The sequence below is a fragment of the Homalodisca vitripennis genome, chromosome X (genome assembly GCF_021130785.1).
Source record: "Homalodisca vitripennis isolate AUS2020 chromosome X, UT_GWSS_2.1, whole genome shotgun sequence".
Classification (NCBI taxonomy): Eukaryota; Metazoa; Arthropoda; class Insecta; order Hemiptera; family Cicadellidae; genus Homalodisca; species Homalodisca vitripennis.
The window spans coordinates 95870942-95886027 of NC_060215.1; the positions used below are offsets into that span (position 1 = coordinate 95870942).

General features: G+C 32.3%; 1 protein-coding gene across 2 annotated transcripts in view; it reads left to right on the forward strand.

Annotated features, from left to right (window-relative positions):
• Positions 1–309: 309 nt before the first annotated feature.
• LOC124369720 (galactosylgalactosylxylosylprotein 3-beta-glucuronosyltransferase P-like) overlaps positions 310–15086 on the forward strand; it is a 209576-nt gene continuing 194799 nt past the window's right edge. For both annotated transcript variants that reach the window (XM_046827777.1, XM_046827778.1), the window contains exon 1: positions 310–522. The gene's annotated coding sequence lies outside the window, so the exon portion shown is untranslated. The remainder of the gene's footprint in view (positions 523–15086) is intronic.

Genomic DNA, 15086 nt, shown 5'->3' on the forward strand with positions numbered 1-15086 from the left:
CAGAAAAGTAAACAATCAATGAAAAACTCTGAAGAGTCGTGCTAATACGTGCTAAAACATCTGCTATTGGAGTTTGTTTCATCTATTTTATACTGAAATAATGATGTTTATTTTGAAACTTGGGAGCAGGATGTTTCTTCTCGATACGCCACTCAATTCTGATGTGGGTGGAGAGGGGCGGACGTGGTCAAGTGCGGTGGTGCCGGTGGTGGTTGTGCTGTCTAGGGGGAGGGGGAGCAGCTGATCGGCGACAGAAGCGCACGTAGTGTCTGCTCTTCCAACTAACTTGTTTATTATTGCCATGACGACGCCGCCGCATTGATTTTCATGCGCTTGCAGTGACAGTGCGGCCCGTTGCCTTCTCGCTATCACAGGAAACTCGTACGCGACTTCGCTAGTATCACCAACGTTTCCTGTGTCGTCTGTCCTCCGACTTCGACTCTTCTGGACAGTGGACAGGGATTGCTGGTGTTACGTTATGCCACATTTCACCCGCCCTCGCCGCTACTAACCCACAGCAAAGTAAGTTGCAACAGTTATAGGTTAGTTTTAAAAAGACACTTCTGTACAGTTGCGTGTCAGTTGTGAATATTGCTATTTTTATTGACTTTTAATATTTTTGTGGTTTTTACTAGTTAAAACTAATTATGTTTATGTAAATACAGGTTTCTCCCTTGGCGAGAAAATAATTTACAATAACAATGTTTATTAATCGATAAATTGATACAACATATTTACAACAAATACATTTCAGACAAATGCCAGATATACTATTAAAATATTCGAAATACATTAAAATAGCGCAACATTCACGTAAGTTTTTTTTAGTATTTTACTTTAAAATTAAAACTTTCAAACATTTGAACCCACATGGATGAATTAGTTTTTTGTACCTATATCGATATAGTACCGATACAATTCCAATCAATTTCGAAAATAACTTTACAAAATTACATTGAATGAATTTTACACAATCTTAGATTTATTCATATAACTGTTATATTATTTATTCATGTATATGTTTGATTATCCAGTATGCCATATTTAACTAGATGATAAATGATTTCTGTCTTATTTTGAGCATGTAAATAAATATAACATAACATAATTCTGCCCCGAAAAATCAAGCTGGCACATGCTTATATTTACAATAATTATCATATAACTTACTCAGGATTGAACATATAGTACCACAATTAAAAGTATTGGGAATATAAATCTTAAGATCCCAAACTATTAATTCTTTTGGTACGCTGTAGCTTAGTAGGGTATATTAAAAATTCAAATTGTAAGAGTTTGAACTTCGTGATTTCATTTTATGAATTTATTTATTTATTTACATACGGTATACACCATTTCACATTTGTTATAGGTATTGTGAAAATACAAGAGGCTTGTTATGAATTAAACTATAACAAGTTTAATCAAACTGTTCAATCATACTTTAGCGAATTTACCATATAAATTACAATATAAAAAAGGGTTTTTTGTATTGAATTTAAAACAAAGTTATTTGAAGTACGAAGAGTGTCCCGACGTCTCTCTCAATACATGAAAAATTTAAAACTCTGTTGTTAAGTTAACTTGGTAGTGATCAAATATAGTAAGAAATGTTTAAACACAGGTGTTATTTTGGCTCTTTAAACAATGTTTGGGGAGACGTTCAATATCATAATTATGACATACAGTGGCATTAAAAACATTTCATCCTTTATAACAAAGAAGTTTATTCTACATATTCATAGTTTTTATAAAAAGAAAATTTACCGTAATAATTATCGCGCGTATCAGGCAATAAAATGAGAAGTAGTATAACATTTAAGCGGTTCCAATGCTATAGGAAAAGCGGATTATTAGTTTTCCAATTTTAACGATATTGGGGCTATATATGTAATTCAAATTATGATACAAACATGGATGACTAATAATTATAAATCACATTGTGTAGACTTATCGTATGAGAAAGTCTAATTTACAGTACATAAATCAAGATAATGATTTTCTCTATACGCTAAGATACTTTCAAACCTAACAAGTTTCCAAGATCGATCATATGAATCGCATTCTTAGTACTGTACGCCATATTTATATATATATATGGTGTCAAATTAAAATTTTTTAATAGTAAGTAGTTATTTTTTTTCAAACAGCTGTGAGGTTTAAAGAGAATTATGAATGGAATTCTTCCTTTAAATACATACCATAGTCTATTTGTATACTTTCCTTTTAATTTGTATTTATTTACGAAATCAGGCTATAACAATCAACAGTACGTAAACATGGAAGCCACGTAATCATTTACATATTTTGCGTGCTATGTTCCATTTTCAAGAAAATGACGTTTGAAGGTAGAAGTCTCGACGCGTAACTTTGTAACCGGGAATTGCTGGCGCAAACACCCAGGTGTGATGATAAGGTGACGTTTACACTGCCGCTGTCTCCACAATTTAGCTTCAACTATCGCCCCTAATTTGTCTGTATTTTATACAATAATATGAGTATTATAAACACAACATTAGGCATTATAGGTATAGCAAGGTCGTATATTAGTAAAGTCACATTTAAAAAGAGTAGACAATTGAACAAACAGGTTTCGTACGTAAAATACATAGAAGTTATGGGCTCTTTTCCTTTTCATAATTACAGGGTTGATAATTAACTCAGCCATCATATAAAGCACTGAAGAATAGAAACAATGTCTAATATTGGCTGGTAAATTTTTAAATTAGTGTTGTTTGAGCTTAATTTGTTCGGTTGAGTTAATAGTGGACGAATGTTCCGGACCAGTTCAATGCGTTTCAATTGGTTTTATTAATATAATATTAATACACAATGCAGGAAAGACCGAGTAAGAATGCAATTAAAAAATTTAAATGGACTGTATAAATCATATTAAGTTTAATTTACAGTTCATTAGTATGGTGTTTTGAGTTACAGCATACAGTAACATTATTTTGTGTTTTGAAACGAACTCGAAATGCAGCTTTAGAACATAAGCAGCAGAAAGTGACGTGTTTTTACGAGTGGACTTTCATTAAAATGTTACCTACTTTTTTCCAACCGTAGGCCTTTCCTCTACTCCTAGCAGCGTGTAAACATACTTTAACTAAAAAAATTTCGCTTACTCGTGAATCAAGCAAATTGCCTGTATAAAACTCTGTGGGGTTTTTATAGTCTATTCATATGCTTATATTATAATTGAATATACTAAATTATTTTATGTAGGTAATTTCGATCAACTTCTCACGGGACGTCCCCAATCAATCACGGATACTGCAAATGGTAGCGTATTGGTTTTATGCGTATTAAGTACAATTTCACTTTTATAATTACCTCATTTAATGTAGTTTCGGAATTTTATTTTCACAAAACAAATCCTGCATAACAGATCATCATTGGTTTTATCATTTAATAAACGCTGTGGAGAATCGTGATATAGTAAATTTAAGATATAACTATTTAAAATCAGAAATAACGATTGAAATGAGGTATTTTAACCAATACAATAGCTTGGGTTATAGATTTATACTAGCGACGTTTAATAAAATAATAAATACAAACGATGTTGGAGTTTTAAAGATATTGTGTTTTCGATGCTACATAAAGTTAGTCATGTTTTAAAAACTTTAAATTATGGATTTTTTGTGTTTAAAAATAATAAGTACGCGAATTTTGAAAGTAATATAACGCCATAAAATGATTCCTATTTTCATTCGATACCTTGCCCATAGTTCATACTGTACAACTCAAACTCATGTTCACTTTTTGTCTGCTATTTTTAAATAGAAATAGAAACAAAATTCAAATTCATCCAACAAACGATTCCCTCGTGCAAAATCTTTACAATTTTATTGAACATGGAATATATTTGTTATATTTTAGGATATAATAAATGCTTTGTGTTTCGAACAGTTATGTAATCCAATAGACAAATAAAAGCGAAGACACTTAAACGAATTCTTTGCAGAAACTTTATAGGAGTACAATTAAAGTCAAAGCTTCAAGTTAGTCCTTCACTATAAAAGTTAGCCGTCAGATGATCTAATAACCTGTAATTATCACTGAAAAGTTCCTTAAAGATGAAATGTTGATGCTATCGAAAATTGTTTGAAGAATCTCCACATTTATTTATTCCACATTACGAATGCACCTTGAAAATTATATCCGAAAAAAGTTAAAGCCTATATGTATGAATGTGTTTTATGATATATTTCGCCGTGTACACAAATAAATACTCCAAGTTAAAGAGAGGTACCGTATTAGATTTTTAAATAGTTACGATTTTTCAAAATGATTTTGATTGTCTTTGGTTCAGCCTTCTCACACGTCGCCAGTGTAAAACATAATTGTAAGAAAACGTGGTCAATTGTCTGAGAATTACTTTATTTAAATATTAAATATTATTTTAAACCTGTAATGATATAACATGTAATGATGGGTTCTGCCACGTGAAATATTGATTGAAACTATGAAATACTTCACTGTACGTATTATTTGTGTGTTAACAACATTAAAAACGTGTAAGGAATAACATATCCGAATACTGATGACTTCAAAGATATTATTCACCGCAAACAAATATGAAATCAGGAGTTCTTAAATAATTGATGTTGTGTTTCTGTACTGATAGTGAAGTGATAAAGTTATTAAAGGGCTAAAAGAAAACTGAATGCTTACTAGGCCTCAGTAGCTTGAACAGATTTGTTGGGGTTCGTTCCTCGAACATGGTGTAACTAATGTAAGTATTGTGATAGTGACAGGAAAAACTGTAAATTATGAAGGAAATCTAATCGCAGGCAGTCTAGCCACGAGAGCAATGAGCAAATACTGCACCGGAAACGGTTAGCGATTACTCGTTGAAAGCCCAATCGCTATTACAGTATGTACTACTCGTAATTGTTGCAGTGTACTTAGCAAAGCGTAATAGTGCATTTTTCAATAAACATATTAACATTTTTGCTGCCAAGTGAAATAATTCAGGCTAAAAAGTATTTGTTTAGTTATTCAGAGAGAACAATGCCCAGAAGATACGTGTCATAAACTGCCTCGTTGTCCTATTAAATCACAAATGAAACCGTTTCGTCACAATCGAGCGTATAACATGAATTCGGTACTGTTCTATTCAACAATCGTATTGTATAACACACTTACTGCAAGTACCATGTAGTTTACAGTTTATTTTGCACAAATGAGGGCCGTTAATTTCCTACCGTATATCTCATGAACTAAATACGAATATCAATAACAATAAAGCAAGAGAGATCTTTATTTAATTAGGAATTATTCGTAGTTTAACTTGGCAGTGTATAGAAAACCAACGTTGGTTTTGTGGAACATAATTTTAACGTCCGATATTTTGAAAATACCTGAGGAAACGTATATACCAATTTGACATGTCAAAATAGGTTTCATTGTGAAACTGCGATAGAAATTTTATTACCTTTATACAGAAAGATACAGTAAGTGCCGACAAAGTCTCGGACAGTATCTAATTTGGAAACACGGTCGAGAGAGTCCAGCCTCACCCCAGCTGCAAGAACGGTGTTATTTGTTCCTATTTACGTCAGGGGGGAGAGGCGCGGTGGCGTAGGGAGGCAGGGTAGGGGAGAGCCACATACGTCCATGTCGGAACCGCCGACCGTAAAACCTTTACAACCAGAGCAGCAGAACTTTCTACATCAGGAATAAGTTGTAAGGTAGTTTAAATTTAATTACTTGTCACCCGGACTCTTAATAGAATTCATTTATGCAGTCTGGAATTGCTGGAATTAAAAATTTGAATAAACACTGATCCATTTAATAACCACTCGACGGGTATTAAAATGAAAAAGCGGTGAACGATGAAAGTTTAAATGCCATGAATTTCTAACTACCACGGTGACATATTTTTTACGTTCACGTGAATACGTAGTAATCACTTATGAATACACCGACACACAAGTAATCGGTCTTCACATATTCGTTTTTCCAGGCCATCGTTGCATTTGTGATTAGGATATTATCGGTTGATGTGATAAGATCATTTTTCATGGCGCTATTACTTTATATCGATTACTACACGCTGGTTGCAGAGTGTAAGGCGCTATAGTTTTATAATTTATGAACTCATTTTATTTTCAAAACACTGGTCTTCCCTCTCACCATCATTGTTATTGAATGTCAATGCTAATTACATCGCAATTTCTCGAAACAGAACGGATCAGTGGGAATTTTGTTATTGCCATGAAAAAATGGAATGTTGAAACTGAGTAATAATGGCCTTTCGAAAAAAATACTTCGTTTACAGTTCAAAAAGCTGCAAATAAACTATGGTTCGATGTGAAATCATTCGTACAGTTACATAAGAAATGCCAAATTACATAAATAAAGTGATATAATAAATGAGTGAGTGATTTGAAAGATAAACCAGTGCTTTAATGCCCAATATCGTCGTAATCCTTTTAAGTATAATATTCCGTAGCCAATATATTATATATATATATATATATATATATATATATATATATATATATCATTGTTTATATTTTAAAATAAAAAAATCTATACATATTTCACTGCTAATTATGCAGAGTTCACCTCCATTTCACTTTCCCCTGAGTGCAGCGTCTGAAATCTGGCTTTGTCACAGACTTGATTCCTGAAATCTGGGGTCCACGTAAGTCTAAAGAGATCCACAAAAGTCGGAAATAAAGACGTGTAAAGCAAATTCTTTGTCTCGTTTCGCATCAGAGACACCCAAACTACAAAGAGATCTATCTGGTATACCGAGCAGCCATCCAGTGTAATATAGATGAAGGGTGATCTCATTGTCTCATCAGGTGGGCAATTAAGTGCACTACAGAGTGTTAGACATAATATTGTGTAGAAATCCTAATTATGTAGGTACAATATTGGCATTCACAAGTTCATGTACGTAATCGTGTAATCAAACGTACACTGTATAAATACAAAGAGGAGTGTAAATTCATATAGTCAAGTCAAAACATATTTCAATAAATACCGTTGATCAAAATCAACTTAAATTTAAATCTGGTTGAGTCATTCTATAACTAGTCAAATTTAAACAAGATATAGTCAGTCAGTAGCACAAGCGACTCTCATTTTTAAGATCTCATGAGCCATGTTCGGTTCATATAAATAATATTATATATTATTGTGTATGTGTCTACAATATTTATGTAAATACTACTAGGTTATTAATGAGCTACCGCAGTATAAAAGATTTTCCCTGGCACTTATATGTTGGTTACTGCACCTGGCACCTACCATTTAAAGTATACCTGTATTGTAATTGGATTGTCTTATTTCAGTTTAGTTTACTAATATAAAAATGATGCCAAATTTCTGCTCAATTATTTAATTTTAATTAAAAAAGTACAAATTTGCGAACGAATTATCTACTTTAGGCTTTTATTTTATCTAATTTAATTGTAGAGTGATAGGCTTTATGTACAAACTACAAATATGAAAGCTTTTGCTTATTACTTCTTTTACAGTATAATTGGCGCAATGTGTCTACAAAAACGTTTTCGATTAAAATCTTAAGACCTTGAGGTTTAAAATTCTTAGAGATTTTCTGTGTTGATCCAGCATTAACTGTCATATTATATGCATTTAGACTTTCACATATTACTATGTTTTATCTTTATGTTTTTATAGTGACCATTTAATTAACATTCAGCTCTTGGATCCAAATGGAGATACAATAGCTATTTAAAAGTCTGAGCAACAGTTGGTACTGAATATTGATATCAAAGATTTCTCTGTGCTTTCTAGTTCTTATAGAAATAAAATATACATAATCATCCAATCCAATTATGTAAGTAGAAATATGCAAATTAACATGTTTTTTAACATATTTTTCTCTATATACAAATACTGTACTTTATAGATTACGAAAGGTTTCCATTCAGGTCAATTCTTATTTTGAAGAAATATAAACACACTATCTAAATACGGGCGACACACGAATTGCCTTAACGACTTCTGTTTTTTCGAAAAACTAACCACTTTAACTTAACTGTCAGATTTTGAAACATATGAAGTTTCATTCTGACACTTTACTTTTCTTAACAAATTAACTATTTATTTATAAAAACTTATGTTTGATAAAAAAAACATACATATTTTCCTGAAATAATTACTATTGAGTTTTAGCAACACCAATTCCAATAAGTTTGTTTTAGCATTTTTACTCGTTAAAATTCTTTCCAAAGAGTTTTAGCAATTCCAATAAAACTTTTACTACAGGGATTGTAACTAATATATTTGTGTCAATGAAAATTAATATACAATGGAAATAATTAATTTCAAATTAATTAATATACAATGAAACGAATTAGTATATTTAAATTAACAAATCTATCGTTGCTTGTTTTATAAATGTACATTGGGTAAAGTGTATACCTTGCCTTTATGTGCCAGCATTTCGGTAGTAATATATATTAACTCTAAAACAAAAAATCTTGTAGTAGATTTAATAGAATCCCATATTTAATTGTTTTGAAATTTAAATGTAAACACATCTGAGAAAACCTATAAATATTGTATAGCTATTGCAGCCAAATCGAGTCCCTCAAATTTAGAAATTAATATTAAGTATTTACTTTAGGCCTATAGGTAGGTATTTAATTAATATTTGTCATACTTTAATTTATTGCTTCAAATATCAAGCACATTTGTGTTCAAAGTAACTTGAACGTAATTCATTCTTCTTCTAAGTTCTGAACTCTTGTTAGTTTGAAATATATGGATTTAACGATTGTTCTTGCGTTGAAATAAGCTGTATTTTAGGTCGTAAAATTGGAAAATTCTGTGAAGATCCAAGAATACTTGATTTATTTCTGTTGAGATTGTTTGTACAGTTAGTAGACTATCCATTATTAAAAGGAAATCTAGGATTTTACAAAATCGCTTATTAACATGACCCTTCCGTCTCTTTTCTTGCCTCACTGACAGTATATTGTGTTTATTTTGTACAGATTTTGGCATATTTCAATTTCAAAGCAATTAAATGGGGAATCCTATTAAATCAACTGCTAAATTGTTTTTAGTTTTAAAGTGAGTAGCATTACCGAAATGCTACCACATGAAGGCAAGGAATAACCTTTACCCATTGCTTATTTATAAAACAATCAGCCATAGATTTTTAATTTAAATATACTAATTCGTTTCATTGTATATTAATGCTTAATTACTTTCACAAAAATATATTAGTCAGAATCCCTGTAGCACAAGTTTTAATTGGAACATGTTGTTAGTGTCAGAATGAAATTGCGTATGTTTTAAAACCCCATAGTTAGTAATCTGAAAAATGCATTATTTGTGCAACGTAAATGGTGGTATCTAGAAAAAAGTTTATAAATTTGTAGATAATGTTGACTTGCATGTTTCAATTTAGATAATTGGAGTTGGACAGTGAAAGCTGTAAAGTAAAAGTCTGCCTGTAGTACATAAATTGAAAGTTTGTTTCAATCACGCTCCACATCACCTACAGTAAGTGATTGTTTTACGGAGCTCACGGTTGTTAAACATATAATCCCTGTTGTGTGATTCACTGCCTGCGTTTGTTTATTAGATGTTTTCTGTTGTGTCAGGGGATAAAACTAAACCCTTTCAGACCACAGTAAAAGTAAAATTAAATGTGCTCTGTATGAAAATTAAAATAATAAAAATGGTATGTAAAGATCTGTGTGAGAGTAGGAAAGTCTCAATTATATGTAATATACCGACTCTCCTCACTCTCGTTAACATATCTTAACATTTTAAATATCTATCATAACAAGAATAAGAGGACCTCATATATTTTAATAAAAATAACAAAGAGAAAGAAGCTAGACATATACAGTAACATTTTTTTAAAGGAAAATTAGGGTGACATGTGTCCCTTTCATAGACTTAACTTGAGTAAACTAAAAATAAAAGTAAATTCTTAATGATATGTATTTTGTATGTAGATGTTCAACCAATTCTCCCAGCTCTTACCCACTGCCATGACCGCTTCGCTGTCCTCTTTGTAAGATTCGAAGATTGGGTCTTAACAAAGAAACCTTTGTAAATGGTCATCTTCGCTTTCCTCTGTGATAGAGGAGCGAAGCCATGTCCGGTTACATTCATATCCCTTTCTTTATAGTTTTATTAATGTTTCCATGGATATTTATTATTTATGTTTGCTGGATTCAAGCTATCGCCGAAAAATTCGACGTCTGTCATTGCTTTTTTCGAACGAGTCGTATCAACTAAGTTTCAGTTCATATTACTTGATAGCGTACTACTCCTTATTTCTTTTAAGAGAAAGAGGATTGCAACGGTTCAACTACCTTCTCATTAATCTCCAGTAAATAGAATTGTGAGGGAGGGCGAGGTTTATTGTGGATGACGAATAGAGGATTTTTTAACAATAAGGTAGATGAGTGAGTTGTTCGTTTCAATGCCACAGAAAAGTTGTATTATTACCTGGAAAGATAAGATGTACTCGTGTTTATATTGGTTGGGACTAATCTAATATCATATTAACGTAACTGGGTCCAAGAGTGTCAACTGCTGGTCTTGCAGTAACCCGCGCAACAGTTGAAGAACTACAATGACCAGCAACAAAGGGGGTTGTGGAGAGATCTAGCAATCTGATAGTTAGATATAAAATCGGATACACGCTCTGGCCTTGTTGGTTATAAATTGGTTCTTAAATATTTACAACATACAGCTGATTATTTTTCTTCAACCCAGATGTTGTTAGGATTGGAAAATGTTAATCATAGTTGTGGTATACATAAACAACAATAATTACTGTTCTTAGTTGTAACAGGCGATGTCTGTCACCTGGCTGATGCCTTAGTCACACATGGTTTTGCCAGGTATTTTGTCAAGGTTTTATTTATTATCATTTATTCATTCATAAGTTCTGCTTCTAATGCTGCCAAGAGATATTAAATCTAAATAAGTAACTTCTGATAAGTAGGAAGGAGGCGTTTGTTTCAATGCATGGCGTTTGGGTTATTAATTGTCATCTTACGATATCGTTCATGCCTGTGCTGATCGTTCAATCCCAAGTGGTGCTCTATGTTGAACTATCGTCGAGGATTTACATCGATGGCGATGGATCTTGTGATTGATATCCGGTAACAAGCGGCAACTGATAATTCGCTGATTCCTCGTTAACGCTACCTTCATTGTCTACTCAACCGTCCTTAACTTGAACGATAGGTTTAGCACAAGTTTTGGTTTTACATATGTTGCCTGAAGATGGGTCTTTAAAGCAAGTTCGAAACGTGACAGCAATTTCTTCAAGCAATTTGTACCTAAAATCTGGATGGTAGTCTCAATTTTCGATTTTGTTTGGTGATGAGTAATAGAAAAGTATGAATTTGATTGTTTTGTCTCTCATACTTGCCGGAAAATTAAGGAGTTCAAGTTAGTTAGAGCTTCAAATGCCTGAATTTGGAGAATCTACTTACTTCGAAGTAGACTCAAACATTGTGTCAATCGAAGAAGAAGAGTACAGTCATTTATATAATGTTCGAATAACAACGATCGCTCTAAAACTTCAGCAGTTCTTTAAATATTATGATTTACCTTCGCTGTCAGATCGTTGAGAAGATCGCAATTGGTGGATTGCTCTTGTTATGCCTCGGACCAGTGATGGGTTTGCCTGCTCATTCCGCGCATAATTAATCATTCAAAGTTGTTGCGGTTGTGGTTCCGTTCCGAGAGGGTTGCAGCGAACTGCTTGAGCTTTAAACGCCCCTTACTTGTGGTGGTGTAAAAGGGCTACTTGTGTTCTACTGTATGGGAGATGTAGTGGGTATAGAGCACTGAAGAGTTTAGAACACAGGAGTCAATCGCCCTTAACAGCGAGGGTGAACTCGGTATTTCTGGGTATGCCTAATCAGGTAGTAAGTAGTTTGTGTACTTGGAGTCAGTTGTCTCGAATCGAGAACACGGACAGGAAAGGTGTGTAGATATACAGTGCATTAACGGATTATCGGTGATTATTTTGATTACGTACAGTTACGTGATTCCAACCGTGTTTGTGGTGATCTTAAGAAACGACACAGTTTTTAAGGTACAACTAATAAATTTGAATGCGTGCTATTCCACTAGAAAATGAAAAATATTCACTTTAAAATTAATAGGAATGTAGATAATAATCTTAATTTTTAATCCCCCACATAGTCGGTACAATGATGGCTGGTTGGACCTGGAACCTCTTTTAGGGATCTCATCGGTGTGAATCAAATTTCATTTTTTAACATATTTAAGTATATTAAAAGGAGAGAAATAATCATTTCAAAATATTTCTGTAAAAGTTTTAAACTCGGACAGTACCACTCGAAAGTAAGTTGGTATAACCTCCTCATGCAATCAATACAAGATATTCATAACTCAAGTAAAACATTTACTTAGATCCATACACTAATCTTTTACTTAGTTTTAGTGATTCAAATGTAATGATATCTTAATAAATAATTAAGGAAATCCAATCGAAGTTTTCATTTTAATTGAAAATGTATATATTATTATGTGAGTTTATTATTGGATACTGGATCTAATTTTATTCGTATTCCAAAAATGTATTTCAAATGTAATGTAATTTGAAAATTAATGAGTATTGGTAACCTACAACAATTAATAATGTTTAATGAAGTGTATTTTTAAGGCGATTGTAGTTTCTATTAACTGGAACCTGTAACAAAAACATATAACTGAAAATAAACTATTTCTGATTGTTTATCAATAGTTTTAATTAAAAAATGTCGAAACATTCTAAGAAAATGCATTTTGTCAAGGATTATTGTAAGTATTTCTTATGAAATCATCTCTTCTGATAGTCAAACTGAACAGCTGTCGGTGAAGCAATAGACGTTTGTGTTGGCATTTGTTCTACGGTAGTTAACCTCATAATAGCTTGCTGACAATAGACTTTAATACGCTTTACTGCGTTTTATTACTGTTTAGCTATATAAAGATTGACCGATAACATGTTTGCTTTATACATGAATAATAATCATCAGTACTAAGAGAAACCATATTCAATAATGGAATGATGTTTTTTTCCTCTTGCGCGATGAATTAAATTCTATGCGGAGAAGAATATCATGTAACTGGTGAATATTATCATGTTACTCAAGATTGAGGGTAATACACGAGATACATATGTTTTATAGATATACATGATATTTCCATGCTATTCAGCATATTTATTTGTTTTCAGGAATTGAATTTTGACATTTTAATCAATGTGCAATAACTACGGTGTTTACTCTAGTTGTAGTTTTAAACATATCTATGTCGCTGCACCGCGTATTTGTATAGATCTAATGCAGAAACACACTGCTACAGAAATCACATCGAAACATGTTAAGGTGTTCATTAACGAAGTTTTCAGTAATCTTTTGCCATGGTCTTGACCTAACGAACTTTAAAGTTCAAATTTCTCACATGACGATGGAGGGACTGTACTACGGAACTTGAACTGTACAAGCCACAGCTCATTGGATTTATTAGCTGCATTTTCGGATTAATTCTTTAACTTGGAATATAAATAAACCGATTATAATGTTTATTAACTGACCAAAAGCGATTTTCATACTGCGGTCATTTTCCTGCATCCCGGAATTGTCAATTATGAACATTAGGCCATTACAATATGGACACGTTTTTATCGTCGAATGTATTTACTATGATGGATCATATATGGAGTGATAGTTACACTCTAGTGGTCTATCCCCTGCTAGTATATGTCGAGCGACTGATGACGTCACGACGTCAGTGGTTATCAGTCTTGTTAGCTGGTATCGGCGGCGCGGCTCACGGTCTCTTGTATCACTCGAACACCCATGTCGTTAGTTATCTTACCAGCTCTAAAACTATAGTGCTCGTTTCTTTAATTGAAAATTAGTGTAATCATTTTATGTTAACTGTAGAATATAACAAACTATGTTTTCACAACTGTTTCCATTTAGTTTATCATAATTCAACTGATTAGCGGTATAATGTAATGAATTTAGAATTATTACAATCAGATTAATCAATATTGAATACAATACTTGTAATAAATATACCGAGTTTCCCACGCACTTTTGAGTTTCTATTGCTTGCTCATTCCTTTACCAATAATTTTGAAACTCAAGTTTTAAACGGGACCACCATAGATGTTTTGTTAAAATTACAACTGTCTGACTTTTGAGAAGGTGACCAAAAAAGAAAACTATTTTAATGTATCTGTACGATAATTATTGCAATAATGTAATATAACTGACTGTTTAACAGCTGTTTAAGTACAAATAGTAAGTACAAAATTACAAAACATTTATAATACTTTTAGTCATTATTTGTAATGACATTGTATAAAAGCAGCACCGAAATGTAATTCAATTGCTTTCCTCTTGGTCGGCATTTTGTTTCTTTAAGCATTGGTGAGTTGTAGTTTGCAATAGTACGATAAACCTGTGTTTCCTTAATTTTTTGGTTTCAAATTATCTGTGGAGCAAGCAGTACCAATTGAAAAGAGTACGTTTAATTATTTGACACTCTTTATATCCGATATTTAAAATTAGATAATAATATTTAAATTAGAAAATTAGGTAACTAAATTTCATGTTACCATAATGTTTGGGGAACCAAATTTCAATATGCGTATCTTAGCTTAAACCCTAAAAACAAGATACTACTTGTAATTATATTGTATTAAAAGATTTTTGGGGCTTAAAGCGGCTCAAAATTTGCCATAAAACGATGCGATGATTAGTAATCGCTATAAAACCACAAACCTAATGAGATTTGCAATAAGATTTGAATAAGCTCAAAACAGGAACTCTACAACAATTTTTCGAATATTCTTTTATTCAATTAGAGCACCCCAAGTAAGCCAGACACAAAGCCATAGCCCATCGTGTTTCATTATTGTACACAGCGTAAACTGTACAGAAATTATAACCTTGCGTTGCGTTTAAATGTACATCTCTTACACTATTTAAAGATAGTGCCAAAAAAGTTACGTTTTCAATAATTAAATCTAATTGCAACAAACATTGAGTACAACAGGCATTAATAGATGTTATCCCATCCAATAATGTGAATATAGTTGT